The 14,938-nt window shown below is 43.6% G+C and overlaps 1 protein-coding gene across 2 annotated transcripts in view; it reads left to right on the plus strand.

Moving 5' to 3' along the window:
• The first annotated feature begins 14,023 nt into the window (after window positions 1-14,023).
• GAD1 (glutamate decarboxylase 1) overlaps window positions 14,024-14,938 on the plus strand; it is a 42,712-nt gene continuing 41,797 nt past the window's right edge. Inside the window, 1 exon segment of one of the 2 annotated variants that reach the window (NM_001009225.1) lies at window positions 14,024-14,070. The gene's annotated coding sequence lies outside the window, so the exon portion shown is untranslated. 2 annotated transcript variants of the gene reach the window in all.

A 14,938-nucleotide genomic window follows, 5' to 3' on the forward strand; every position in this document is an offset into this window, starting at 1 on the left:
TACCGATAGCCTATTATGCATTAGGTACTGTACTAAGCACTCCATATGTTCATGTTTTCAGTCTTCATAGCACCTGCGTGGGGTGGATATTAGTATCCCCATTTGCATATAAAGTAACTGAGGTCTAGAGAAATTGAGAGTAACTTTCTAAAGAGCACATACCTGGGAATTAGTAGAGGCAAATCTAGGTCTTTTTGGTGTGTGTTGTGGTTTCATAACTATTTGACCATCTGGTCCGCTCTTATCCACACTGACTGTAGGTTTTTGAAAGTGGTGATAGGTGTATAAGTATCTAATGTATATAGAACTTACTTGGTAAATCTTCATCCTCATTGCATTTTCTGGACAACTGCACACACATATAGTATACTCCTTTCTGGGACATTTGCTGTTGCTTTGGCCCAGACCTCTTTGTTGAGCCTGGTGTCAATGAGCGTATCCGGAGTTACCATCTCCCTCATGGCAAATTTCCAGATCTCTGTGAGTGCCTGAGGAGCACACCTCTTGAAGCCTGTTCCATGGATGATGCACTTGTGAATGTTGGTGTATTCTCTGGTCACTCACTCACTGCTGGCAGAACGGCCCTTCTCGCTTGCCCTTCTTTGTGAGAGAGCCACAAAGAAGGAGAAGAGGGCAAGGTATTCCAATTCAGGTTCAGTCTAATGCTGCCCTACCCTTCACCCCTGTGCTGTCCTCCCTAAGAGGTCAGGAGAGAGAAACAGATTGCAGAAGGGGAGATAATTTGTGAAGTGAAGCCTAATACTCAGAAAATGCATGTAACATAACCTTAGTTTGTGGTAGTTGGCTCTGTTTGGACTGCTCAGAGTTGCCTCTTAGAGTTGCCTCTCCTTTGTTCTCCAGTATTCGTCTTTATAAAGCCTTCAATTATCCTACAGTTCTTTATATATGAAGCGGGGTGATAACCTGCATTCCCTTTCATTGAAGTGCGGGTTTTTTTCCTTTAATTTTATCCTGGTTGACATGTAAAATACAAATAATTTTGGTATTTGCCTAAAATACTGATGTTTGACAAGGGTGAACCCTTGAACATAACTCCTAGTGCCAGATGTGAAGGAAAGCCTAGATCTATTGGAAATGTTTTCAGGTTCTGGGCAAGTGTCTTATATCATGAAGTACTGAGAGTTCACAGGAGGGAGGGAGGGAGGGAGGGAGGGAGGGAGGGAGGATGAGGCTGCCAAGGCCAGACTAAGGAGGAAAAAGATCTCTCTGGTTGGCTTTCCTAATAAACTCCCCAGCTGCCATGGGATATGAGTTATAATGGGACATGGGGAGTATGCAGAACTTGGAGGGACTTGTGAAGTGAAGCACTGGGAGATGAGATTGGCTTGCATGGTCTTGTTCAAAATGTACCCTTTGAACCAGGAGATAGCCTGTAGCAGACATTGTGGCTGGTTTCTCCTACGTCCATTCCAACCTAGATGATACGTCTAAGCTAATCATGGTACTCCCATCCTCCTTGCTATTAGGTTTTTTAATATTTTTGTTTTATTTCAGAGAGAGTGTGAGTGAGCAAGCAGGGGAGAAGGACAGAGAGAGAGAGAATACCAAGCAGGCCCCACACTCAGCACAGAGCCCAACACAGGGCTCAATCCCATGACCCTGGGATCATGACCTGAGCTGAATTTAAGAGTTGGGTGCTCAACCAACTGAGCCACCCAGGCACCCTGCTATTAGGTTTTTTAAAACAGCTTTTATGAGACAGCACTGACATATAAAAATTATATATATATATTTTTTAAGGTATACAGCCTGATGATTTTATATATATTGTGAAATTATCACCACAATCAGGCTTGTTAACATATCCATCACCTCTACATAGTTACCAATGTGTGTGTGTTGAGAAGATTTATAACCTATCATCATAGCAAATTTCAAGTATACAGTATTGTTAACTATTATCACTGTGCTGTGCATTAGATCTCCAGAGTTTATTCATCTTGCATAATTGAAACTCTGTACCTTTGACCAGCATCCCTTTGCTACTAGTTATTACTAGACATGCACAGAATTCTACCAGTCTCAGCTAATAAAACAAGAGCAGGACTTAGAAATGGACAAGAAAGTGTGTAGCCTCATGGCTACTGGCAGCCATCTTGGTGCTATGAGGAGTTTTTATACTAAAGACAGTGGAGCAGAGACAAAAAAGATCCTAGTCCTCGATGGCATTTTAACTGACTCAGTTGGCCAACGCTGGTTTAATGCCTGCCCTATCTCTAAATATCCTACGTAAGACAATATATTTTCTTACCATTTAAGCCTATTTGTTTCAGATTTCCTACAACTTGCAGCTGAGCGAGTCCTACCCAATGTACCTGCCACAGGATAGCAAGCATGATGACTGACAACATCCTCTAAGACTGTAAGCCAAACTGGACTCTTTAGCTTACCCTCAGGATGGCCACTCAAAGCCAAGGAAGGGGAATTGGTGGGTTTTTGTGCCAGTTAACAGTATGTGTAAAATAGAAATACACGCATACCTCATTTTATTGTGCTTTGCTTTATTGCACTTTGCAGATACTGCATATTTTACAAATTATAGTTTTGTGGCAACCCTGCACTGAACAAGTGTATTGGTGCCATTTTGGTAATTCTCACAATATTTAAAACTATTTCGTTATTATTATATTTGTTACAGTGACCTGTGGTCAGTGATTTTTGGTATCACTATTGTAATTATTTTGCGGTGCTATGAATTATGCCCATATAAGACAGAGAACTTAACCGATAAATGTGCTCTACCAACCCACCCTGCTATCTCGCTCCCTGACCTCAGGACTCCCTATTCCCTGAGATACAATAATTTTGAAACTAAACCAATTAATATCCCGACATTGGCCTCTAAATGTTCAAGTGAAAAGAAGAGTCACATGTCTTTCACTTAAAATCGAAAGCTAGAAATGACTAAGCTTAGTAAGGAAGGCACATTGAAAGCAAAGACAGGCTGGAAGCTAAGTCTCTTGCAAGTTAGCCAAGTTGGGAACGCAAAGGAAAAGTTCTTAAATGAAATTGAAAGTGCTACTTCAGTGAACATACAAATGATAAGAAAGGCAACAGCCTTGTTGATAGGGGGAAAGTTTTAGTGGTCTGGATAGAAGATCAAACCAGCCACAACATTCCCTTAAGTCAAAGCCTAATTCAGAGCAAAGCCTTAACACTCTTCAATTCTATGAAGGCTGAGAGAGGTGCGGAAGCTGCAGGAAAAAAGTTGGAAGCTAGCAGAGTTGGTCACGAAGTTTAAGGAAAGGAGTAGCATAAAAGGAGCATATATCTCCACAGCATAAAAGTGTAAGGTGAGGCAGCAAGTACTGATGTAGAAGCTGCAGCAAGTTATCCAGATGATCTGGCTAAGACATGAATGACGATGGCTACACTAAGCAGATTTTCAACATAAACAAAACAACCTTCTATTGGAAGAAGATGCCACCTAGGACTTTCATAGCTAGAGAGAACTCAATGCCTGGCTTCAAAGTTTCAAAGGATAGGCTGATCTCTTAATACAGGGTAATGAAGCTAATGACTTAAAGTTGAAGCCAATGCTCATTCACCATTCTGAAAATCTAAGGGCGCTTAGTTGGCAAGGATGCAGAGAAAGGGGAACTCACTTACACTGTTGGTGGGAATGCAAACTGGTGCAGCCACTGTGGAAAACCATATGGAGTTTCCTCAAAAAGTTAAAAATAGAACTAGCCAATGACCCAGCAATTGCACTACTAGGTATTTACCCAAAGGATACAAAAATATAGATTCGAATACATGTACCCTAATGTTTATAGCAGCATTATCAACAATAGCCAAATTGTGGAAAGAGTCCCAATGACCGTCAACTGATGAATGGATAAAGAAGATGTGTTATTAGCCATCAAAAAGAATGAAATCTTGTCGTTTGCCATGATGTGGATAGAGCTAGAGAGTATTATGCTAAGCAAAATAAGTCAGAGAAAGACAAATACCATATGATTTCACTCATATGTGGAATTTAAGAAACAAAACGAACATAGGAGGAAATAAAAGAGGAAAACCAAAAAACAGACTCTTATCTATAGAGAACAAACTGATGGTTACCAGAGAGGAGGTAGGTGGGAGAATGGGTTAAATAGGTGATGGGATAGGAAGGCACATGTTGTGATGAGCACTGGGTGTTGTATGTAAGTGTTGAATCACTAAAATCTACACCTGTAACATGCATGTTACACTGCATGTTAACTAATTGGAATTTGAATTAAAACTTGAAAAAAATAAAGGCCTTTTAAGAATTGTACTAAATCTACTCTGCCTATGCTCTATAAATGGAACAATAAAGCCTGAATGACAGCACATCTGTTTACAATATGGCTTGCTGAATATTTTAAGCCTACTATTGAAACCTACTGCTTAGGGAAAAAAAAATCCTTTCAAAATATTATTGCTCATTGATAATGCGCTGGGTTACCCAAGAGCTCTGATGGAGATGTATAATGAGATTAATGTTGTTTTCATGCCTGCTAACATATCCTTTCTGCAGCCCAAGGATCAAAGAGGAATTTTAAATTTCAAGTCTTATCATATAAGAAATACATTTTTATAAGACTATAGTTGCCATAGATAGTGATTCCTCTCTGATGGATCTGGGCAAAGTAAACTTAAAACCTTCTGGAAAGGATTCAGCATTCTAGATGTCATTAAGAACATGTGTGATTCATGAGAAGAGGTAAAAACATTAATATTGACAGGAGTTAGAAGTTGATTCCAACCCACATCCAGGCAGGAACCTCCACCAGCAAAAAATTTTTTGAATGACTTTGAGGGGTTCAAGACTCAGTAGAGGCAGTAATTGCAGATGTGGTGGAAATACAAGAGGACTAGAACTAGAAGTGAAGCCTGAAGATGTGACTGCATTGCCACAATCTCATGATAAAACTTGGACAGATGAGGAGTTGCTTCTTATGGATGAGCAAAGAAAGTGATATCTTGAGATAGGATCTACTCCTGGTGAAGATGCTGTGAAGATTATTGAAATGACAACCAAGGATTTAGAATATTACATAAACTTAGTTGACAAAGCAGTGGCAGGGCTTGAGAAGATTGACTTCAGTTTTGAAAGAAGTTCTGCTTTGGGTAAAATGCTATTGAACAGCATTGCATGCTATGGAGAAGTCGTCCATGAAAGGAAGAGTCAATCGATGCAACAAATTTCATTGTTTTATTTTAAGAAACTGGCACAGCCACCCCAACCTTCACCAACCACAACCCTCATTAGTTAGCAGCCACCAACATCCAGGCAGGAACCTCTACCAGCCAAAAGATTATGATTCACTGAAAGTTCAGGTGATGGTTAGCATTTTTTTGACAAAATATTTTTAAATTAAGGTATGTACTTTAGATTTTTTTTAGACATAATGCTCACAAACACTCAATAGACTACAGTATCATGTAAACATAACTTTTATATGCACCGGGAAGCCAAAAAATTCATTTCACTTGCTTTATTATGATATTTGCTTTATTGCAGTGGTCTGGAACTGAGCCCTCAATTTCTCCAAGGTATGCCTGCATGAAACTGGTTTGAATGGTTAATTTCTGTATTGTGCAGCTGAGGAGGGGAGGTAGGTAAGAAGAGTTTATTTTTCAATTTACATTTTTTATTTATCCTCTTTTTTTTTCATGGGCATGCATCACTTTTTTATTGTGGTAAAATATTCATAACATACAATTTACCATTTTAACCATTTTTTAAGTTTATGTATTTATTTTGAGAGAGAGACAGCACAAGCAGTAGAGGGACAGAGAGAGAGAAAAAGAGAGAGAGAGAGAGAGAGAGAGAGAGAGCGAATCCCAAGCAGGCTCCACACCGTCAGCACAGAGCCCAACCAAGGGCTCAAACTCATGAACTATGAGACCATGACCTGAGCCAAAACCAAAAGTCGGATGCTTAACTGACAGAGCCACCCAGGCACCCCTACCATTTTAACCATTTTCAAGTGTATAGTTCAGGAGCATTTAGTAATTTCATATTGTTGTGATGTCATCACCACCATCCATCTCAAGAACTATTTCATTTTCTCAGACTGAAACCCTATACCCATTAAACAATAACTTCTATTCCCCTTCCCTCCAGCCCCTGGCAACTTTCTATCACTTTGTTGTTCTACTTTCTATCACTATGTATTTGACTATTCTAGGTAGCACATGTAAGTGGAATTTTACAATATTTGTCTTTTTTGTGACTTATTTCACTTAGCATAATGTCTTCAAGTTCACTGGTATCATAGTATGTATCAATGCTTTGTTCCTTGTTATGGCTAAGTAATATTCCATTGTGTGTATATATCACATTTTGTTTATCCATTCATCCATTAATAGACACTTGGGTTGGGTCCACCTTTTGGCTATTGTGAATAATGTTGCTATGAACATTGATGTACAATATCTATCCAATACTAAAAACTTTTTATTTAAGCCTATCCATGAAGTGGGGAGAAAATCTGGGAAAAAATTAATAAAAAGGCTAAAGATGGTTGTGTTTGAGTGATGAGGTTATTTCACTTTTTTTCATTATAAAGTCATATACTTTCTTTAACAATCACATATTATCTTAAAGAAAAAAATGTGTTTTTTTTTTAAAGAAAGGAACTTTTAAAAAGAGTTAAGGTAAAACTCACCTGAGATACAGAAAAGTTAACACAAGGAAAAAACAAAACAAATCAGTATTTGTGGAGTGTCTATTGTGTCTGAGCCATTTTAACACATCTTAGTATCCTTTTTGGTATGCTAGAAGCTTCTAATGAGGATAAATACTAATAAGTAAATAAATAGGTAATTATGTTCAAAAAATAAATATCATCTGATACAGAAACTTACTGATCTTCATAGAACAGTTATATTCACAAACTTGCTTACGCTTATGCTTAATTGTATACTTTAAATAGGGATAATTGCAATCCATCACCAATACTCCCCCCCAACCCCCAGTCCCTGTTTGCTTAGAATTGATTATGTAGCTCTCCTATTGCTGAAAAACTGTACAAATACACTTTTAACTGTAGGGGCAGAGGGCAGGCCAACCCAAGATGGGCCATTTTGGCATAACAATTCTTTTGAGTTAAAAAGCAATTAAAAAAAAAAAAAAAAAACAACCAGCAGATTCCAGAAAAGCTCTTAACCTCCTAATCAACTGCCTAAAAAGAATTTATTTTTTTTAACGTTTATTTATTTTTGAGACAGAGAGAGAGAGAGCATGAATGGGGGAGGGTCAGAGAGAGGGAGACACAGAATCCGAAACAGGCTCCAGGCTCTGAGCGGTCAGCACAGAGCCCCATGCGGGGCTCGAACCCACAGACCGCGAGATCATGACCTGAGCTGAAGTCAGCCGCTTAACAGACTGAGCCACCCAGGCGCCCTAACTGCCTAAAAAGAATTTAAATAGAGGACTTCAGGTAGGAAGAAAGCAATCACCACACATAACTACAGTATAATATGAACTAGATGTGGTAGACAGGGAGGAATCGAACAAAGCCTATTTGATCAAATCCCATTGTTCCTGAGTAGCCTAGCAGACATTTATTGGTAAACACTGTTCACTCTTTTTCATTTTCCTGTGAATTGCATTCCTTCCCTTTGAAGTCCCAGACCCCTAATCTCTTCTCCTTAGTTCAGGATGACATTATTCTTCTTTTTGCCTGCCTGTCTTTGGAATTTCCTATCTGTGTGGATTTCCTACATGTACAAAATGAAATTTAATTTTCTCCTGTTAATCTGTCTCATGTCAACTTGATTTTTAGTCCAGCTAGAAGGACCTTGAAGAGCAAAGAAAATTATTCCTTTCCAACAAATAGTTGGTTAACTTTCATAAGCTTCTTTCCTTCTTTTTTTAATACTTTAAGTTGCATCCTCTTCTACTCCGAAACAAAGCTCTCTGTGTTTCATGCTCTCAGGTCCCTAAGTGTATCTTCATCTCTAATAAAAATTATTTTAAATATCTTTCCATAAAAAAGATAACTTGAAAATGATTACTCTGTAAAGATGATAAATTTCACAGTTCCCTGTCTACTACTGAGCAGTGTGTTAGGAGAAAAATCTCTTCCTCATCATAACAGGCGCCAAATTCAGTTTCTTTCTACTGGCATCAGAAGAACTCAACCAAAGGTGAGGCAGAATCACAAATCAGCAGACAACATCATCATTCTAAAGCTGCCTTCTCTTAACTTGCAACCCACCAATGAAAAACAGTAAGAAGAAAAATGTTAAAAATCATGTACTACACAGAATTAAAAGAATACTTTCAGAAAGTTGTCTCAAAGTAAAACTTGTTAAATTGAGATATTTTACAACCTGTTAAACCAATGGTTTAAATACTAATAAAACTGGCTGATCCTTCATAGGCTAGTTGAGGTCTTGTAGAAGGCTGACTTTTTAAGACTTATTTCTTCCTTCTCTACATTTTCTTTTCAACTCCTCTGAATCCTGATATAACAAAAAAAAAATCGATGCAAAACAAGTCCCCACACTCACTCCACAGTTGCTAGGTGCCTTCCAGATGGCTGCCTGAAGATTTTAGGGATATATTGTCTATTCAGCTGTTCCAGGGGTTGCCTGTGGCTTGTCCCTGGCTTTGAAGTTGAGATACTGTGCCTGTAGCCTCAGTTGAGAAGATGTTGACCCATTTAATCCACATATTTAGGGATTGCTTGAGATTTCAGGCTGTGCAGATCTAAAGGGTCCCTGATTTATCCAAAGGCAAAGAAAACAGGACCTCAGCCTTGTAACTGAGAGTAAGATAGAAAGAATGAGCTCCAGGTGACTGACTGCTTTGGGGAAACCCATGGTATTGATTTGCAGATGTTATAGGTGAGAATCTTGGCTGTGAATACATTCCAGTGAGCTCTTACATGTAAGTTTCTTACATAAAGTTTCTTGACATAAAGGGAACTGAGCTACAGCAGCTCGCATGAATCCCTCCCATTAACTTTCCAGTTTTTCTCCCCCGTGTACCTGGCCAGGCTTAGGGAAGAAACCCAATCGGAAACAAGTTTAAATGATCAGATTCTCCATTACTGCATCAGAACCTTCCAGAGCCTTCTCATAAACAATAGTCCCAGGCACATACCTCTAAAAAAAATAAAGGCTAATACCTGTTATTTTAAATAGTTAAGGGCTTTTACACTGAAATAGGTAAAATATTACTGTACCCACTCTACCATTCCATACTGTTTCACCAAAGCATCTCATTTGGAAAGTCAACTTTCTTCCGTCCCACTCCTTTGGGAAAGGACTGATTTGTCCTAGTTTTTGTCGAGAGAAGAGCAGAAAACGTGAATACATCTTAAGAGCTCTCCATCAGAATTGCAATCCAGATCTGTCATTTCCCTGGTCTCCACTTTTGCAGTGAAATACCTTGCCTAATATCAAAGAGTTCCTTTCCTCAGGCTACCTTTGGGGTGAAGCTCCATGGGAAAGAAATGGATATTCACATCTCCTTCTCTTTCACCAAAGGGATAGAGATCCTAGGTGTTTCAGGCCACTTCTGGCAGCATCTCTCAGCCTTTTAAACAGCTCTGCTTTGTGAAATATGGCAGGGTATGAGTGGGAAGTGGGAAGGGCCTGCAGTTTTCCTTGAAGAACTGCTTTCTTGTGGAGCCGTTGTTTCCTCTCAGAAATTGTTATCTATCGCCACCTGCTGGTCCTTCTGTCTACGTGTTTGGAATAGCAGGAATTGAGTTTAAGATTTACACACGATTTGCCCAAATACAAATCACTCTGTCCTCCTTGATTAATTTCTTTAACATTAGAATATTTCATCTTTTGAATACCAAGGAGGAAGGGACCATTTGACGATTATCTGAGGAACTCAGCGCTCTCCGATAGGAGAAAAGACTGTAATTTCCGGAGTCCTCTCCAGCGTTGTGGCTGAAATTCTGCCTTCCTCACCACCCTTTTAACCCTTTCCTGCCTCCCAGGAGTGAGTATGGCGTGGGTTTTTTTTTTTTTTTTTTTTTTGAGGCGGGGGTGTCTATTTAGCTATGGTTCCCAAAGAAAGTACAGAATGATTTGGGAACTATCTTTAAAGTACACAAACACACCGAATAGACTTTTAGCTTCGACTTAAGAAAAGCCGAGTGTAAGGTTAACAACGCTTTTCACAGCCCTGGTCTCGGGAGACAGACGTTTAAACGGTGAGCACTGCCATTTTTTTCCCCTCTTTTTTGGTCATAAATTAGATACTTAAAATAGACCTAAAGAGCCAGCTGAAATGAACCAACACCGTGACTCTAAATTACCTTTCCTGGAGGCTAAGAATGCTAAATGCGTCAAAAAAAAAAAAAAAAAAAAAAAGATTGACGTTTCTTATTTACTCACCTTGACGTGGACCATATTTTACGCATAAAAATCTCACCCGCAGCCTGTTTAGGCGCCCCTTCCACGCCTTACTCTCCTCCCACCCTTCCCTTTTTTCTTTTGCTGAAAGGCTCTGCTCCAAATCCAACAGGAATATCTTTAAACATCCCTGGGAAAGGGCATTGTGGGCGGAGGGTCGTGTTCCCAAGTTCCAGCCATCGCTGACCTAAAGGAAGGTTGTCCTGAGTGGACAGGATCAAGTAGCCGAGGCTGCAGGCTCGGAAACCCCTAACACCCCGGAGAGAACGGAGGGCTCGCACTCGCCCACTCCGTCTGCCTCTGGGCGCCGTGTTCCCCTTTCTTCAAAGCTCTAAACCTTACATCAAATGCAAACGAAACAGCTGGGCGGACACCACTCCCTTCCGGACCACCTCTCATCACCGGTTCGAGTCCCTGTAGAGATTATCTATTTTCCACCCTCATTGTCCAAAGCATCTCCCCACCACCCATACCGGGAGTAATAAAAGATAAAAAGAATAGCGCAAAACAAACAAAAATACGGATTCCAAATGTTCTGAAGAGCCAAAAGACAACCACAACCACCCTCACTACAAATTCTTACCGAGAAGGAGAGGGCGAAATACACTATTCTCCCACCCCCCACTCCAAGAAGGGAAAAACACAGCAGTTAACAGCAGGGAGGGAGACGGGCAGGGTGAGTGGGGCGGGTTGGCCAAGGGCTGGTGACTGAAGCCGACCAAAGGGAGGCCTAAGGGACCGAGCTGCGTGCGCTGTCCTTGGTTCTGAAAGAGCCGTGCCCTGCCTCCCAACTTCGTGTGCTGGAACTGGCTGTAATTTCAGGCCCTTAGTTCCTTAACATCCTCGCAGAGCCCAAGAGTCTGGATTGGAATGGGGAATAATCGGCAACTAACCCAAACCATGAAGCCCCCAACTTGGTGTGGGGGGGCGCGGGGGGGGAGGGCTTCTGTTACTCTCCCTGCCTACCTGGAATGTCAACTCCATGAGTACAGAGATAATATAAGTTGCTGGGACAGTGTAAAACTCCCTGAGAATAGTGCCTCTCACGAGGCAGATGATTAATAAATATTCGTTTAATGACTAATTACTAATATTTAGTTAAACATTTTTTAAAGTTTATTTTTGTTTATTTTGATAGCGATACAGAGAGCAAGTGGGGGAGGGGCAGAGCGAGAGGGAGAGATAGGATCCCAAGCAGGCTCTGTCAGCACAGAGCCCCCATGCGGGGGTCGAACTCACGAACTGTGAGATCATGACCTGAGCTGAAATCAAGAGTCAGATGCTTAACCCAATGAGCCACCCAGGTGCCCCTAGTTAAACATTTTTAAGTTAAGGAGAAGACTTCATTCCCTCCCCCTCCATAAAGGAGTGAGAGGGATGTCCTCGCAATTGCACGGACTCAACTTTAATTTGTGATACCTGCTCTTATAGATTTCTTTTTCCAACGAGATAATTTCCTTAGCTAAAACGTTAGGGGTGAACGTTTTGGACAATGGGGTCAGGAGAAGGAGTGGTTGGAAATTTCTGAGTCTCAAGCCACAGGTGAAAGTAAACGAATCTTCCTTTCCGGAGAATCTCCGGTCTTAGGAGAAGGTTGAGGAGACAGGGAGAGCCGGCATCTTTCTGAGACAGCGGACCCCGAAGGGTATCGGGATTTGTTGCCTCCTCCCGACAGTCGGCTTGCTCCGCGCGTCCTCAATGATTTAGCACCGGCACTGGGCTCTCTGATTGGTGCAACATCTCCTTTAGGGAGGCTCTGGGAGGGGACGTGGGTGGAACTCCCAGCCTCATTTCAGAGTAAACCGCACTTTTCGTGTGTTGCGGTGCCGGGTTTTGAAGGGATGTTTCCTGCTTGATTGGGCACGCCCACCTTGCCCAGCCTGGAGCTCTGGCGCTCAGAGCTGAGGTTACTGCCCTACCCCGCCCCCCCACCCCCGTTCAGGATGCTTTTGTGTCCTTAAAAAGTGCCCGAGCTTTTATTGCAAGGTGGAGAGAGGACGACAGTATTTTCTTTAGTATCAAGGGCAACGTGGTGATTTCAAACCTCAGAGCGCGAACCGTCTTACTGATGGGACTATATCTTCTCAGGGCAGAATCTTCGATCTCTATTGTGGAATTGTCGGTGATTAGTAAGATTTTCTGCATCCCCACAGTGTCGTGGTAAAAGGAGACAAGACTATTCAGAGAGAAGGTGTGGGCTTCGGTTGGACCAGCAAGGCCGCAGACTTGTCCATAAATAACCCCTGCCTGCTGCAAGCCAACAGGAGGCGAAAAATCACTGTGAAACGAATAAAGGAATCACTGGTTACACGATACCATCCAGATACACACAAAGATAAACTTTTTTTTTTTTTTTGCCCCAAAGAAAAAGAAATTGAGGAATTGGAAAGAGGAGAACATACATTAGCGACGAGGGTGGCTGAGGGATGGCTTGACCAGGCAGGAGAAGAACGGAGCCCAGACAGCCCTTCCAGGTGTTAGCTCCCGCCGGGAGGAAAGACCCCGCTAACACAGGGCCTCGCGGTCTCTGAGTGCCTGGCGCCCCCTGGTGGAAATTTTTCCGCGAACGCCTTTTTATTATGAGGGGCTTCTCCCAACGCGGCAATTCATTAAATATGTTTAAATATTGCAAAGGGAAAATCCTTTAAAAGCGCAAAATCGAAAGAGGAGTGAGGAGAGTGGGCAGGGCAGGGAGTGACTGTCTGCTCCCCACCCCCACCCCCGCCCCCTGGGGCTCGGGTTTCCCGTTTGTCTCAGAGCAGCGCTCGTGCGTATTATTAACCTTCAGATGTAATCAATCAGGAGGACTTCCTTCCCCATTACCAAGGAGACCAAAGCAAGCAGAGAGCGCACAGGGGATGGGAAACGGGACCTTTGCTCTGCGGATGGCAGTGGGTAGCGGTACTCAGTTGAGGTACTTTGGGGAGGCTCTGAGCTGGATGAGGAAACTGAAGGGAAAGGAGTGGGGGGTCTCTCCGGGGGTCTGAGTGTTCCCCCCTCATCTCTGCCTCCTTTGCTTTTACGACAATCCTGGTTCAATAGAAAGCCAGTGAGGACGCAACCCCAGAGCTCCCTTTTACTCAAGAAAGAGTCATCGGGTCACATAGATCCGGGAGGACAGCGAGGAAAGAAAGCCACTGCTCTAGTCTTCTCAAAAGTATGGGAGAGGAAGGGAAAGGGAGAGAGGGATGAAGAAGAAGCACTCAACAAGGCAGAACTCTTCATAGAAATTATCTTTTCCATCGTCTTACCCGACACTCTGTTTCAAAAAATAGAGCACGTTGAGTACAGCCTGGATTACTCATAGGGCCTTTTTTTTTTTTTTCCGGGCCCCAAACCGTGATCTGGATTTATAATCGCCCTTTAAAGCTCCAGAGGCGATCAGGCACCTGCAAAGGAGCCCCGCCGCTCTGCCGACGAGCTGCCCCCGCAAGCAGCGGCCTCGTGATTCCCCCGCCGAGCCGGTCCCCGCCTCCCCACTCCGCCCCCGCCTCCCCCAGAGCCTAGCAGCTGCCTCTCCCGACTGCTCTCTTCTCCTCCTGGCGCTCGCGTGCGGGACGGTGCTGGCGGGAGCTAGGAGGCAGCTGGAGGTGACGCCGGGAAGATCACGCCTGTGGCAGGACCGGAGCCGAACGGTTCGCTGCGCGCTGCGCAGAAGAGCGGCGGGAGCGCCCGGCTTACTGTCGCCTAGCCCAGGTGGGTAAGCGCGCGGCCGCCTGGACTTCCCAGTGCCCAGCTTCAGCTCTTCAGCTGGGTGCTCTTCACCCACGGTTTCTTGGTCAACCCCCACTCCCGGCGACCTCCATCTACCCTCCCGAGCAGAACGCGTCCCGCCCGCCCCACTCCTGGCTCTCCCTTGGTGCGCGGCGCAGTGACCCCCGCCCTCACACTCATCCAATCCCGCACCAGCGAAAATTCACGCCTAGGGATGTCCAGAAACTGAGACCTGCGCTGAAGTGGAGAGAGAACGATTTTCCCCAACGCTTCCTGGCTGTGAGCGCGGGTCTCACCGAAGGGCTCGTGGGCAGCGGCAGCCAAAAGGCGCGACTCGGAGCGGTAACCTGTTACTTCCCCAGAAGCGGCGGTCTACCGGCTGTCTGCGTTGCTGTATTGAGTGCGCGCGCAGGGCTAGGTGTGGGGTCCCAGGGTGCTTGTGAAGGCTGTGGCCGGCGGCTGCTACTCTGCAGAGTCTTAGATCTACCCAGATTGGCCCGCACTCTCTGTCCCGGGGCCTTCGGTAGCCATCGCGCCAGCGCCGAGCGCAGTACAGGGGCGTCGCGCACCGATCCTAGTCTGCCGCCTTCAGCGCGCAGAGGGCAAGTTCGTTTCTCCGGTAATGTCCTTTCTTGCCCCCCTCAATCTCCGGCTTTGTACAGCGACAAATCCCGGGACCTCAGAGAGTTAGGTGGAGAGGGAACAGAGAAACCCGGACCGAGCCTCATCCTAGGCTTCCAGATGGCTCAAAGCGGGGTGGGACAAGGTTTCCGACCCGCTGCTTTCTTGCTGTCTGGAGTGCAAGGTGATTGTAGTTCTTCCCCGATCAAGTCAGAGAGAGAATGTAAAA

The sequence above is a fragment of the Felis catus genome, chromosome C1 (genome assembly GCF_018350175.1).
Source record: "Felis catus isolate Fca126 chromosome C1, F.catus_Fca126_mat1.0, whole genome shotgun sequence".
NCBI classification, from domain to species: domain Eukaryota; kingdom Metazoa; phylum Chordata; class Mammalia; order Carnivora; family Felidae; genus Felis; species Felis catus.